The sequence below is a fragment of the Mastigoproctus giganteus genome, chromosome 1 (assembly GCF_048544385.1).
Source record: "Mastigoproctus giganteus isolate SK-2022 chromosome 1, ASM4854438v1, whole genome shotgun sequence".
Classification (NCBI taxonomy): Eukaryota; Metazoa; Arthropoda; class Arachnida; order Uropygi; family Thelyphonidae; genus Mastigoproctus; species Mastigoproctus giganteus.
The window spans coordinates 257,546,460-257,562,713 of NC_143575.1; the positions used below are offsets into that span (position 1 = coordinate 257,546,460).

The window sequence follows — 16,254 nt, forward strand, 5'->3', positions numbered from 1 at the left end:
TTTCACCCATCCATTCACTCCAAATGCCTGTCTAGCTCAGCCTAGAATTTATTTAAGCTATCAACTTCCACAACAGATACCACATATAGTCGTAACGCGAAAAGAATGAACTAAGGTCACCAATGCAGTCTATTTTAGAAGTAATGGACTGACAGGTAAAACCGATTTTAAATCAATTTTTATTTAAACAAATAAAGTTTATAATGAAGTAATGTATAGAATCGATTCAATTCTCTCTTCGAGTTGGTCTATAATAATAAATATTATATACAGACATGAATTCTGTATTCACCCTTTTTACCAATCTCTCCAATTCACTCTTCCACTCCTTTGCAGTCGAACAATAACATGCTCTTAGAGCAGACCGGGGTTCAAGCTCTTGACTGCCACTGGACCAGAGTGGCAGATAATGGTCCATTTCCTCAACATGAAATGTTGAGAAGGCTCCGTCCTGCATTGGATTGACGACGGCTGCAGATATTTATTTGGCCCTTTCCCTAATCTCTGCACTCCCTGTTAGTAATGTGCGAAGGGATATTAATAATTTATGTACTCTCACGTTGTCTTTTCTGAATTTCAAAGAAATTCATGCATGCATTTTATTTAGATATGGCAATGATATCCAAAAAGGATTTCGAAACTTAGTCAATTGGGCTATAAGTCATTTGAATTTTTTTTGTTAAGTTCTTTCCATCTAGTTATTTTTATTCTATTATCAGAATAATTTTTTATTGCACGTTTAGCCATGCATTACATCAGTTGAAAAATTAAATTTTATTTTTCAAATGGTTCAAAATCTTAATATGAAATATAAAACTGCCCAAATTTAATTCTTAATGTATTTTTCCTTTATAAATTGAAGCAAAATTTACTTAAATATTTTACTGCACAGTTGAGAGAGAGAAAAAAAAAAACCATTTTTTTAATGAGTATGCTGCTTCCAATTTCATCTCTTACTCAATCTTAAGCCTACGGTTGTTTTCCTGTTGGGTGTAACATTAATCAAAAGAAAAAGGCGCAATATCGCAGGTGACCATCAAGGTACACTTTGTGCAAGCCAGTTAACTTGCGTAATTAAGAACGTGATGCTGATGTAATAGCCGGGAGACAACTAATATTATTCAAATCTCATGCTAAAATGGTAACCTTAAATGGTTAAGCTGCATGGCAACAAAAGGTTTTGCATAAATAAACTTACTGAAATGTTTCATTTCATGATTTTTGTTGTGAAGTTCAGGGACTGAATCATAATTTAGTATTTTATATAACTAGTGCTAGTAATATTATTATTACTAGCCATACGGTGCAAGGAAGCCCGAGGCTTATGCTGCACCAGCAAAAAAAAAAAAAAAAAAAGTTTACCCTGAGAGAGAAGGGAATTGTGAAGAAAGAAAGGAGATATTAAAAATCTACTTTGTATGTTCACTTTCTTTTCTGAATTTAAAAGAAATTCAAGCTTTTTAAATTGAATGAATGTTAACATTCATTTTTCTACTAGACACTATTTTATGAAGATTAATCAACAGCTTATTGAAGTTTGTTTCCAAGTGGTGAAAGAATTGAAAAAACCTTTGTACTGTATAACAGTTTTTGAAAATGAATTATTCGAATATAATAAAAAATAGATTATAGCAAAGTGAAATAAAATTTTGTGTTAAATGTTCAGCTTTCACAATTCAAATTTTCGATCAGCCTGCTATATATATATATATATATATATATATATATATATATATATCCCCCCCCCAAAAAAAAAAACCGACAAAGCACTAAATATACTAATACAGAAAGTGAAGAGCTTTCTAAGGTTACATTGCGTTTTAAACGGGGTGGGGGAGGGCGAATACGTTTACCATAATTTTTATAGCACTGAAAACGGTGCCATGCAGGAATTAAGTGATATTCTACGGCGCATTTACCTAATGCCACGTGAAACATTTACCTAAGCCTGGTTGGCACCCTTCCAATGATTAAGGTAATTGTATCATGTTCATTAGAAAGGTATCAAGCCATACACGCCTCTTTATCACACCCATGAGAATTATGAAATACACATGAGCTTACCTACAGTCCCTCGCGAATAGCACGTTGATATAATCACTATCCTTCCCACACCGGGTTGGAGGGGACCGAGTTAGATTCCCATCAATAAAGGAGCAATTTTTATGGGTCTTTTTCAAAACGTGGCTGCGTCAGTCCGTCTCGGATTTCATGGTTTTATTTTGGAAACTGGTTTTTCATGAAGCAAAACAGCCAAAACGATCATAGAATACACAAATGTCTCAACCTCAGTTGCTTTGAACCTCAACTTTTTCACGTGGTGTGGAGTACCATTGAGCTAAAAGGCAGTACTCTTGGCAAAACTCATTTTGCTTTGTTGTATACACATTACAAGCTAGAAACTTGCAACAGAAGCCAATACTTCACGCAAAGTGTTACCGCACTCAATTTTGATAAGCTAATCGTTTATTTCAATGAGTGCGACATGTACTTATTGGCCAATGAAATTAGCTACTCAAAGCAGCATACACTCACTGGCCACTTTTACAACATTGCAAGCCCCCTTTAGCCCTCAGAATAGGCTGGTTTCATCTTGGCACAGAGCCTACGAAGGGCCACAAGGATGCTGTTCCGTGTTAAGTCAATTTCTTTCCACAGTTTTCAAAGTGGATGGTTGCATGTCTCGTTTCACCTCATCCCAATTGAGATCTGGTGAAGTAGTGCAGTAGGTTGAATTCACTCATATTCCTGGAACCAGTTCTGTACACTTCTGACGTGACAGTATCATGTAGGAATGAATACTAGGCTTCGTGCGGAAACCATTTTCAGATAATCTGTGCCACCCAAGAGGCCCACTGGTACTGGACCCACAAAAACTCTATACCATTACATCACACTACCAGCCTGAACTGTTGACACCTAGCAAGATGCATCCTTTGCCTCATGTTTTCACCATTTTCTAGACTCCATCACCACGTAACCGAAATTCGGACTAAGTACCGGTTTTCCAATTCTCCGCTGTTTAGTGCTGGCGTTCTTCAGCACCTGTAGCAGTTTTTTTTTTTTTAGCTGACAGGAGTGGAATACAGTTCGGTGTTCTGCTAAAATATCCATTCTTGACAATGGTACTAGCTGTTCTAAAATGCCTCTTTGGTTACCACTTTTGCTGGGTTGCTATTTGCCTGATTGTAGTACTGTATTACCCTTCACAAGTCTTGAGCCTTCGTTGATTTCTTATATGGAGTTGTATCCAACCACATGACCGCCATTGTCTGGATATTAGGTTGTTGTACCAATCTCTATACACCCAAGACTCAGTCGTATATGAAAACTAACAGGATTGTAGTTTCTGAGAAAGTCATAACGATGCGTCTGGCACCGATTGCAATACTACTTGCAGACTAATTTTTGGAGATTTGTAAATTGCTCGAGTTTGGTCAGAGTTGTGATAACGCCCGAGATTTGTTTTATTTTTCTTCATTTGGTCCTTAAACCTATCATTGCCAAGAAGACAGTAGCCAACACTTTTTGGGAGCAATTTTGAATTCCTTCCTATAAGTAGAGTCTGGATTATACCACACCACCAATTGTCATGGTGACGAAGCATGAATAGTCCAGTCTGGTTCATGTCATGCCAGTAACAATCTTTCCTCTGAAGCGTGCAATCTGATATCAGTTGGTTTTTTTTTTTTTTTTTTTTGCTCCAAGGCAAAACCACGAGACATCCGAATATAGAGTCTATATTGTTTGGTTAACTTGATCAATATCCTAACTGGCTAAGTCAGCTACAGGGTGAAAAAAAATTTGTCAAACTTCTGCCCATCTAGACAGGATCGAGCCTAGGCTTTTCCACGGAGTGGAAGGGCGGTGATCATAATCACTGAAAACGGACAGGGTCTGTTGTCATGGAATCTGAATAACTCAGATGGTTAATTATTACAACCATCTTCCTTGTAACATACTGATCCCGTCGGACTGTTACCAGTGGAGAAACTACCATACTGCCAGGTTGGCCACGGTGGTTGAGACGAATGATCAGAGGGACCGAACAGTGAATTTGGTGGAGTGGGAGCCACCAAATTCACTGTTTGGTGGAGAACCTCGCTATCCGACTCCATTTTGGAAAGAGGATTATCCGAGTTCCATCGGTCTGCAGAAATGTTTTGAAATTCTGTAGCTGATGGAAAAAGTCTGTACGGAAAAAGATTTTCCGACGTAATCTTTACGGTACCAAAATAAATTTATCGCTTTTATTGTTCGCAGTATAATCAATATTGATCAACAAAATAGAAAAAACTGACCCGAGTCGTCGCTATACTCAGAAACAATACGGCTGGAAGAATGTCTCTGCATCTGCTAACTAATGAAAACAAAATCAAGATTCACTGGAAATTAAGCACATACTAAACAAAACATTTATAACTGACCGGTGGCAATCCCAGGTAGAGGGTATATCTCCCTCATGATCAAAATAAGGTGGATTTTACGGATACACTATGATTAAAGCTTAATGATTCTCCTGAATACTGCTTTATCCACCTCTCTCCCTCTTCGAAAATACGAAGACCGGCATGTAACGGGGGAACGCCATGAATATGAAGAAAATATTTTATTGGTCGATTTTTCCTTTATATCGAATGTTCACTCATGTTCCCTACATTTATTTTTGTGATCACCTACATAAAGACAAATGTGTTCTATTTAGTGTTTTATGGCTTGAACTATTTTTATACACGTATTGCTAAGGATATATTACAACATCTCGTAGAGGTGGAAGATCAGATGCCCTAAACAGGTGTCTGTGACCCGGCAGACGACGAGTCAACAGTCTCGTCCAATTACAACCCTGTTCGTCTGCTAACAAAAGAATGCTAATGGTTTTGGAGTCTAGAAACGCCATGTGCATACTTCTGTTGCTAGGCACAGTCATGCAGAGCTACCGAACGTCGAACAAGCTGGTTTTTTTTTTATTCCACTTAAGTTTACTCAGATTGGATGAAATTGAATCGAATTCGCTATAAACGAGAATTCTAATTCAAAATCCCCTTAAAAAAAAAAAAAAAAAAAAAAAAGATCAGTTTGGGCTCATTTTAAATAAATATTTAAAATAACAAATTCCTCTGTGGTTGTACATAGGGTATGAGAGATTATAATCGGCATTTAACATTTCTAAATCCAGTTGTCAAGATCGTCACTATTTGCTAAACTGCTTGATACTAAATGTCAATCAAATATTATCAGTTTATATGATCTGTCGAAGTTGAGCTTTGGTTTTGCAATACTGTACCTGTGTGACTAGCACACAAATACTGTAGATCTACTCTAAGCGTGAGATGGAAAGCTAGTGCAACGCTTGAATACATAGTAGTACTCATTGGTAAAAATAGGCGGTTTTTATTATTACTAGGAAACAGAACTTTCTATTCAAGTAGAAAGTTTTTTCGCCGAGCAAATATTCTTGGGTAACCGCTTTGAGTTGTTCCAATGTCAAGGTTATCAATGTACTAGATAACCCAACCTGCTAAGAATGAAAAACGAATCACAACAGCTGTCAATGAATATTTTCAAATTTCATTTAAGGGGGGGGGGGAGTTCTGATATGCCATAAGTGAAAAAAAAAAGCCCTTTAAGTACTGGACATTACTGTATACAACCAATTTTCATTAATTAATTGATTATAAATAGGGCGCATGTGAAGAAATGACTGAGGGTTACCAAACATCCCGGGTTTTCAGGGAAAAGTTTCTGAAATTGGAAACTTTCCTACCTGTCCCCCATTTTTAAAATGCATCCAGGAAGCGTGACGTACAAGAACTACGTATCATCATGTACTCCGAAACTACGCTTTTCAGGTCAATATTCTGCACATTACATAACCAGCCCTCCCTCCTGCAACGATGACAAACACCCTTACCATTATTATGGCTGCATTAGCTTGAACGCAGGTGGCACGAGTTGGGCGTGACCAGCTTCAGCGGCGATCGCAATTTCACTAACATATGTCTTAAATACGCTAGTCAAATTGCTTTGGTAAGAATTTCCCTGCTGGTATCTATACAAGTCGTATTGTGTCTTATCTTGCAGTTTAGGAGCATCAGTATCTGCCTTTGGCAATTTCCAACTAAAGATCAGTTCCTCGTTGAGCACAAGTTAATGAAAGATGCATTCAGGTTTACAGCTAAATATAGCTATTTTCAAATAAGTTAAGTTGTTTTTAGTATTAAATATTTATTAACCAAACGTAATTCGTTTTATTTATTTAAAATTCATTTAAATAATGAACTACGTATTACCTTTATCATACCACAAAAGATTGTTTTATAAAAAAAGTGGGTGCGCGATAGAACCACTCCCCTTGGCACGGTTTACCTTTGGGACGTGGCTGGACACATTCGAAGGACGCCCTTCGAATATGCCTAGTGATAACCGGCTTTGTCAGATCTCACCAAGAGGGTTGTCTTCTTCGGACACTTTCAAGAATTGATTTTTCAATTTGTTCACAACAGTACAAGTTTTACAATTGACTTATACAGCGAGATTACGACCACCTTCTGGAAAGGTGGTCATAATCTGGATTCATAAAAAATTTGCTTGTAATAAATAATCCATAAGATACCTTGCCTATCTATATTGCTTGGAGAACTTCATGTCCACCCTTACCACCCAAATGCTGTTTTTTTTTTTTTTTCAATTAAAAACCCCACCAAGTAAATGTTATTTTGTTTTTATTAAAAACAACTATATTTAGGCCACCCGAATAGTTAAATTCATCTGCCGTGCTGTGTGTCTTATGTCTGTTAATTGCGCGTGTTCTATGGTCGATTTATCTGTTTGCTGGACGAAATATCCCAGTTTCTGGGGAGAAAAAAAAACCTTGCTATCTTCGCCTGAGACAGACTAACTCAGCCACGGAATGAAAAAGCCCATTAAAGTTCCTCGCGTCATCGACGGGATTCGAACCCGGGCCTTTTCCACCCGGTGTGGAGAGGATAGTGACGATACCACTGTTCCACACGCACAGACTATTTTGTTGTTAGTATTTCCCTTGAATTTTATTTTGTTACATGAAAACAGCTTACTTTTGTGACCATCATTTAAGCCAATCCAAGTAATCCTGAAGGAGGGCCGATCGATCCTGATCCTTGGGGTGGACCTCGCTTCTAACCTTCTCTGCCATCCATTTTAGAATCGGAGCCCTTGCGAACAATGCTTTATGCTGCGACATAGGGGACCGCCTAGTTCACTTACACGGACGAGCAGCCCTGATTTTAATGCTCTCAGCAGAAGACACTATCTTTACAACGATTTGCTCTAGTACTTTCAAACAAATGTTTGAAAGTGTTGGATAATTGGCTGGCAAGTTAACCTTTTAGAAAATGAGGAAGAATCCAATCATCATTGGGTTTACTCAAGCCATTCAAAGCTTTAAACACCTCAATGATCCTTCGCAGGTGCCTAGTGTCCTGAACAGGCAATTTGCAGAACTGAAGACTTTCTTGGTAAGAGCACACACACCTTTGTTGTAATTTTCGGATCATCAGCGACAAAGGCCATATTGCTCCGTGTACTGTAAATTGCGTATTCTACGGCCGATTTTCAAAGATGTCTGGTTTTTCATCCAGCAGGTTGAAAAACCAGAGTCGCCAGGAGAAACCATGCTACATTCGCCCGAGACCGACTAATTCAACGACGTTGTGAAAAATGCACAATTCCTCACGTCATCGACGGGACTTGAACTCGGATCTTTTCCACCCGGTGTGACGAGGACGGCGATCCTACCAACTGTGCAACCCACGAAGGCAGCACCTCTACGTCTTTACTAAAGTGAAGCTTCCAGACCTGTATGCAGTACTAAAAAAAGGTAGCCCGACATTGTACAAGGCAATGGAATAAGCACTTCCCTATCCTACTAGCAAACTTCATGTATATCAATGACAATACCCCATGAAATGTTCTGACAGCCTGCTGCAATACTCATAACTTGCATATCAACGGCACAATTACTCCCAGATCTTTTTCATTTTCCACTACCCTGAGTGGAGTACCACAGTTGATTGGGATTATTGCTACCCATATGCAGTACCCTGCATTTGTTAAACTGTCATTTCTGAGCAAATCTGCTCGATTTTTATAGATCGTGTTGCAGCAGCATACCTTGTGGGACTCCACTAATTAATTTGCCAAAATGTTACTCCACTATTTAACTCTTGTCGTAGTGGTCTTTTTTCTTTCAAATATATGGCAGATTAATCTTTCGATGGTGATGTTTGTTTGAAAGCAGTGCAATAAGAATGCAACTCGTGACAGCAAAGTTGGTTCTACCGTCAGCATTAACTAAGCGACTTAAATCTTGATAACTTTAAAAAAAAAAACAAGAGGGTAACCTCCTACATCCATAATTATATTTGACATATTAATTTAATATTAAATTATTGCTAAATTAATGCATAATTCATTAAATTATACATTAATATTTAATTCTCTCCAACAATTGTATATATTTTCAAATAAGGACTCATTTCTGTACATGCGCTGAAGTAAAATTACAACGCGCAATAAGTTCACATTTGTCTAGTATTAAATTTACTCATTTTATTTGTTACTATTAAATCGATCCATAATTCATTAAATTATAGATATTATATTAATTAATATTTAATTCATTCGTATAATTGCTTATTTTCTATCTTCTGGTAACTATCAATGAACTCGTTTCTGCACATGCGCCCAAGTAAAATTACAACGCATAATACGTTCACCTTTCTTTTCTAAAACTTGTGCCTAATTTGGGTAGTACTGACACAATGTTTTAAGTGGAAGCTGACAAGCCGCTCGCATGTGTACAATTGCATCATACCGGGAATTACGAGTAAGTATATTTTTGGTTCTTTTTAACTACGAATTCTACTTAAGTGTGTCAATAAAGTAGAACACAGAAAAGTCTGTCTGTTATTGCAGTATCCCTAAAGAGATAGCACGAAACAGCATTCAATTTTGCTTTGCTTATTTTAATTCTCGCTAAAATACTTAGCATTTATTTGTAGGGCAATGACATCGTAATAAAGCACTTCCTGTGCTACCTAATTTTTACAAATTGTACTTAAACAATATACGATAACCTAATGCAGTAAATCTAATTACTTTAAGATTGTCATGCAACTAAGTTGTTGACTTAGAGATTTCTAAGCAAGATACGGCTATTCTCGGTTTTAAATTTTAATTTAGGTCGTGATTTCTTGTTTCTACACAGAATTGAGGCTTAATGCAGATTCTAGATAAAAATAATAAAATAGAATGTTTCTGGTGATTATTATTACTGAATCATAAGTTAACTATATCTAAGACTAACCCATTAAAAATAAGAAAAAACTAGAAAGAATTAATCCGGTTAAAAAATTGAAATAAATGAACACTATCAAAAAGACATGAATTAAATGAACACTATCAAAAAGACATGAATTAAATTTTAAGATACTGAAATCCGATTTCATTTAAATAGTGAAGGCACAATTTTAGAGTGTAGGCTTAATTTGAACTTAATCATAGACACTCACTAATTCCAGATTTGAACATTCTGTTATCAGGATATTTGTTAGGTGCTGTGATCAATACACAACTGTCGTCTTTTTCTCAATTGGATTCATATCTAGAAAATTTATAACGGCCAGGGGAGGTAAGACGATCTTTTTGCGTACCAACAGAACGTATCCTCATACCATCTCTAGACGCTTAAGTGGTGGACGCGAAAGAGTCTGGATGCATGGCTTCATACCACATTTTCACTACTAAAAATGGTAGAAAATTAGACCACAGATCTTTATCCACTGTTTTAAGTCTGCCAAATTCCAGATTATTCAACTCCCACCGCGTAGTTCGGTTGTAAATAGGTCTCTTTGCCCAAATTGAATTTTCTTTTAGCCAATTGCTGCACATCAGACTTATTTGACTCGCAATTTGCCTTAAAATTGTTACGTTCTTCCCTTTATGGCAGCATTTTTCCTCGTCTTCCACTCATTGTATATTTTGAGGTCTTTCGTCACATGCCAGTTATTTCCTTTTTAACTCAGTTGTGGCTCCTGCTAAATTTGCTCCAACAATAAACACCTTCCGGAAAATCGGAAGGACCATCCGTCTTCCCCATGACCAGATCGACTAAAACACCCCAGTATTTAACAAATACTAAGGAAGTTGTGACCATAATTATCTGTTGACACCAATTGCAAAAGATTAAATTTTTTTGGCTTGAATGAGTCAGCAATTGCACTACTCGTCTGACATCCGATAGTAATACCCCTCTCGAAATCAGTCGGCTCGGCCCCATGTGCCATGACGAGAACTATAATGCACCTTCCTTCTATACCCGTCACCTGTTTATTTGGGAAGGTCGAACGGGCTACGAGAATAGGGGTGATACTATACTTTTTGGAGGTAAGTGTACATTTCTCACACATTACTCTTTTACATTAAAAAGAGTATTCATCTGGATAAATGCAATAAAATTGTGCAATACTGTGAATTTGTTTTAATTCTTTATCCACTCACTTAAATAGTCAGTGGGGAAAAAAACCACATTTTTTGTATTAAAAAAAAAAAAAGTGTGTGCGCGCAATGAACCCATTTGTCACTTTTTACATAAAAGCATGCGCAGAAAGAACTCTGCAGAGGTAAGTGAGATTATAAATAACCTTAGTTCAAAAGATAACCTTGATCTTGAAACATTACGAGAGGAGCAGAGACCTAAATTTAGAGAAATATCTAGTCGCTCATTTTCGTGACGCAGACTCAAATCGAGACATTCTTGAGCAAAATTCAGACCTTGAACAACAAATGGTTCAAGTGTAATTTAAACTAATTTTAGCAAGAAAATAAAATTTATGATTGAAACTTCTACGAAATATAAATGGATACAAAGACATAATTAGGGCTTTGCTCTATTATTCGAAGACGCCAGCTTAGACAGAATTGTACCAGATAAAGGTGATCACAACAGCTTTACCATGGATTGCATTTTCGGTTGTATTGACACAACCAGTGCATAGGTAGCCATAATTTATTCTGTTCACTGTGACATACATTCGACATTGTTTAGACGTAACCATGGCAACAGTTGTTGCTGTGTTTAAGTAGCCGGACAGCAATTCAAGCATCTTATTTAAACTCCATATAAGATCTGACTGGTAATTATTTTGTAAAAATAAGGATCATATGTGCAAAGATGCTGCTGCAGCAATTAATCTCAAGAAATAATATAAAAATTACTTCAATATCGTTACTTAGGCAAGTAATTTTTAATTTCAATTGCGTAAAATTCTGTAAATAAATATTCCGTCGTTACAGAAAAAAAACAAACCAAAAATAAATACAATTGCAATTTTATTCCTATTAAAATCGTTAAAACCAGTACCGTATTTTTTAAGTCATATGACGCTCTTTCTGGAAGAGCGTCTCCTCGAATACGTATGTTATAATTTTTTTCGTGATACGTTTCTAGAGCGTTAGGAAGTTTAAACTAACAGTCATTTCCGCCTCGCATTGAATACCATACACGCTAACTAGACTATTTTAAAAGTACGCTTCACTTAAACGACTATTATACTGTAATTTATGGCGTAAACAAGAATTTGTTGACGTGCGTAGAGATCACGGAATGAAATATTTTGCTCTTTGAACAATGCAATATTTCGGATTATCTTACTACAGTATATGGATCTGAGATTTGGACTATAAAAGAAAATTGCTAGCTGTCGGAATGGATATTTGGAGATAAATCCGAAGATCTAAATTAGAAATGAAGACATAAGAAAACCAATGGATGTTCAAATAGACATTGACAAAATAGAACAAAAGATTAGAATGGTATGGACATGTTATGAGAATGAGGAAGAGACTACCTAAAAATCAGTAGTTTCGGACAAAAAAAAATCCAAACTGGTAAATTCTCAGTTAGTTTGGATAACTGATTTGCCTATAGGCCGTACAACCGATTTGATAATAAGTGACTGGATTTCCCCGGATAACAGTCCGATTATCACTCATTGAGAAGAGTCAACGTTCAAATGCTTTTAGTGACCGGAGAATAAGACTTCTTCAAATTATGTCACATGGTTAACAAAAGAAAGAATTCAGCAAATGTCCCAAAACTTGTTATATGAAGCAATTAAAATATATTTGCTTAATTTTTCCTTTCAAAATATTGGTTCGTCTTATAGTCGGAAAAATATGGTACTAAAAAATTCATAAAACCAATTTATTGTTAAAAAATAATCGGAACATGCTATACAATCCAAATTTATCTATGCACCCATTAAAAGTTGTTTGAACAAATGATTTTAATTTGCATCCGATTCCACTGTTTGTCAGGATCGTTCTGTAGATAATTCTATCCGGTTATAGAATGCGAAATGTGCGCCTACTCACAGCTGACATGACTGATAACAATATACTAAGCACTCCCACTCTTTTCTGCAGTAGGCCCATAGCAACAAGGACCTACCAGCTGGCTAGACCGTGGTGCATTTTCCCCAAAGGCACAACAGCTACGTCTCTCGCATGTCAGCGATACGCAGAACACGAAATCGAGGAAAATGAACCACACGGTTTGTAATCATATATGATAGCAGGCTGTTTGACATTATTTACGAAATGTGCGTTGAATAGCAAATTTATATCGAACATCCAGAAACACATACATGGTAGAAAAGGAGCTAAACTAAGGTTAGAGACTTACCACAAAAATAGGTAGAATCTAAGATGGGTACATAAATTGGATAAATACAATTTATATTAAAACTTAAATAGATGGGTATTGGTAATATTTCAATCCTCCCTTCCAGCATGTTTATAAAATTTGCTCTAAGATTTTAATTTTTAGAAAAGAATTAAGACAATTTATGGCGAAATGCATGATGTAGCTCGTTTTTGGACCATATTTTCAATTGGAGGCTTCCATTTTGCATGAAGAATGTTGTATGAAAAAGGCACAATCAAGTTAAAGCTGAATCTGTTAATTTTCGACATAGAATAAGAAAGACTAACCTGGAAATGTTGACATTTTTACAGCAGGTGTTATTTTGATGCACACCAAGTTTATTTATCATTTCTTCAATTTTTTTACGTAGTTTCTTAGAAAGTCGCTTTCTGAACAAAAGATTTTAAAAGAACTGGTTTTCGCTGAAGAAATTACCCTCAAAGACCGAAGCATATGGTGAAGGAACTTGATAAAGGGGAACGATGTTTAGAACAGCAGTGCCAAGGAAGCAAGCTTCTACAGCAAACAAACTATCCATGCCTTCTAATAATTTGACTAATGGATGGGTGCAGAATAGATGTGGGAAAGTGTTTTCAGCTAGCGAGAAGTTGAAACAAACTTCCATTTGGTGGTGGAAATGGGTAGTTTGAATAAAGCAATATTAGTCAAATTAGAAGGGATGAGCAGATTATATGGGTAGTGTTTTCTTTGTTGATATGCTTGCTTTTTTTGCATCATTTTCTTGTTTGATTCAGAGAAAGCTATTCACTCGTTAAGCTCAAAATGTTGAGAAACAGCCATAAACATCTGACAACATGCATAAATAATAGGTGGGTTTAGAAACAGAGCCCCATTAAAAATAAAACGAAGTATTATACTATCCATCGGATGTTCTGTATTCACACGAGAATGTCTTACTGTCACATTAAATCTAGCTATTTCTCGGTTGGTCTTTAAGTGAATGTGCTATTATTCAATTTTTCCTTATTACGATTTGTCCCTTCCGTCGCACGGACTATTTATTTCAGTATACGTAACTAGATGGTCATTAGCTGACAGTTTAAGAAATACAGAATACCATCTTACATAACTGAGTTACCCTCTCACAGCGAGAGTCCACTTTACACAAATATCCTATTACTCTAGAATAAACTTAAAAAACAAATATCTTTTGCAAATAAATAACACTTATTTCAGATGAATGTAAACCGTATTATTAAATATACTCAGTGACCAAAAGATAAAACCTTTTGAAATTGGCGTCAACATATGCAAGCATGTATTGAACCTCATGAAGCCACGCATCCATCATTCAATCATCTGGTAGTAGTATCATGGCATAGATATGTTCAGTTGGTAGGACTGGGTCCACTCCTACCATTAGAAAGTCGTGTTACCTCCAATGAATGTTTGTCGTATCGGACCAACTTCACCTTGTAATGCTTCGTTTTTATCTGGATTGCAGTGGATTCTTTAAAGATAAAAATTGTCAACTGTGCAAAAATCCGAATGGTTTTCGAGGAACATTTCCAACATCTACCCTAGCCACCTAATTCTTCAGATCCGAATCCAACTGAGAATGTATAGAATTTTTGGCTTCGTATTTCTCTACCAACCACAATACAATAGCTGCCATATATTCTGATGGAAGATGAATGACAGAAACGAAGAAATACTAAACTAGACAGGCTTACCTGAAGAGGTAGAAAAAAATCCCACGGTAACGAGAAACATGGAGCTTTAGACAACCAGTTAACAAACATACAATAAAATTTTAAAATCAGTAAAGAACTGACGAAATAAATACATAAAGGCGTTAAAACAGCATCTGGAGCGTGCTGCTGTTGCAGTAGGATTTTAGGAGCATCGGCAACTAAGGCCATATTGCTCCGTATATACTGTAAACCGCACGTGATCTATGGTCCACTTTCTGTTTGCTCGACGAAAAACCAGGCTGCCCTCGCCTGAGACAGACTAACTCAGCGATGTTGTGAAAAAGGCTCAAATTCCCACGTCATCGACGTGACCGGAACTCAGGTCTTTTCCACCCGGTGTGGAGAGGACTGATTCTACCAATTGTGCTACCACCCACAAGGGCGTAGAGTGCTGCACTGGATTGACAAAAAGAAACTCAATGGGAGGCGTGCTACATGCTAATCAAAACGATAAATTATTTATGCACAAAAAAAAAAAATTACACAGCTTAGCTTACATCAAAGGATGACATGTTCAGATGGCAGCAAAAACGAACCTCAGATAGAGCTGATACCTTAAGTTTTAGATAGTGATCGCTCACTTTTCTAAGGAGAAAAGTTTCGTCACATCTGGGTTCTGTTAGCACCAGTCTTGAGGGAGTAATTTAACTTCTCAAATCTAAAACTTATGGCATGCTCCGTCGGTTAAACATGCGACAATTTTGCTATAAAAAATTTATTATTAGGATTTAATGTTAAAGGAACTTTGTTTATAATTGTTATTCATAATATTAATTATTGTAGAACTTCAATTAGCCTTAACGCTTAAGAAATATTATATACATCCACACAAAACTGCATAATATGCGCTCATACCTTGAAGTAATTACAAGTTTGTTTCCCTAAAATGGAAAACAAATTGTCTTAAAAAAAAAAAAAAAAAAACTGAGAAAGAGGAAGAATATATAAAAGCAATAAAAGATTCCGTATAAAGTTAATTATAAATTTTCTCAGAAATAACTCGAAAAACAATTTTCTTGTCCATTAGTAGTACTAATTCGATTTGTTCAAAGTCATTTCGTCTGGTTCGCCTCTGGAGCCATTAACTCTGTATCAAAAGAAGTAGTTGTCTTGGAGATTGAGTTGCTGGCCATGTGTTCATCATTAAAAACGATGGATATTTAGATAATGGTAGGAAGAGCATTTGCAGATCGTGTCACTTACTGTACTCTGCGTCTTGTGACATAAAACGTAAACAAATGTTTGAAACATTGGCGGCACTGACCAGCTGGAAGTCAAAAGTTCCTAATCTCGAACCATAGGAGCTGATATCACCTACAGCCATTCTCTCACAGGGCCCTGCACACAAACGAAAGTTCGGTATAGGGCATTGCGAGGCCCCTGAACCGTTCAAATATATAAGAACGACTTCCATTTTTCTCTTTGCCACTGCAGAATCGAATTTTGGTTTATAGGAATGTTAATTAGTATATATAAACTAACAGCTAATTAATTATCCGCTTTTTTGCCTATAATATTTAGGAAGTAAAATTAGTAAATAATAACTAATTTAAAGGAAATAAATGTTAAAGACTAAAACGAAGCAATGAATACTAAAACAAGACTTGGCTTACCTGAAGGGTTAATAAATATGTCCAGAGCAATGGGAAGCATTACGCTTTAGACAACCATAAAATAATATTTTAATGAAATAAATAAAGAGTGAAGGATGATATACATAATTAAAACCAGTTAAGAACTGATGAGATAAAATACATAAATCTGTTTGAACAGTGCTGCGCTGGATTAACA

General features: G+C 36.3%; 1 protein-coding gene across 2 annotated transcripts in view; it reads right to left on the minus strand.

The window, feature by feature from the left end:
• LOC150091810 (monocarboxylate transporter 12-like) overlaps positions 1 to 16,254 on the minus strand; it is a 76,156-nt gene that overhangs the window by 29,262 nt on the left and 30,640 nt on the right. The window contains exon 1 of one of the 2 annotated variants that reach the window (XM_090377113.1): positions 16,077 to 16,101. The exons of the other annotated variant lie outside the window; for it this stretch is intronic. The gene's annotated coding sequence lies outside the window, so the exon portion shown is untranslated. Of the gene's footprint in view, positions 1 to 16,076; positions 16,102 to 16,254 lie in introns of those variants that run through there. 2 annotated transcript variants of the gene reach the window in all.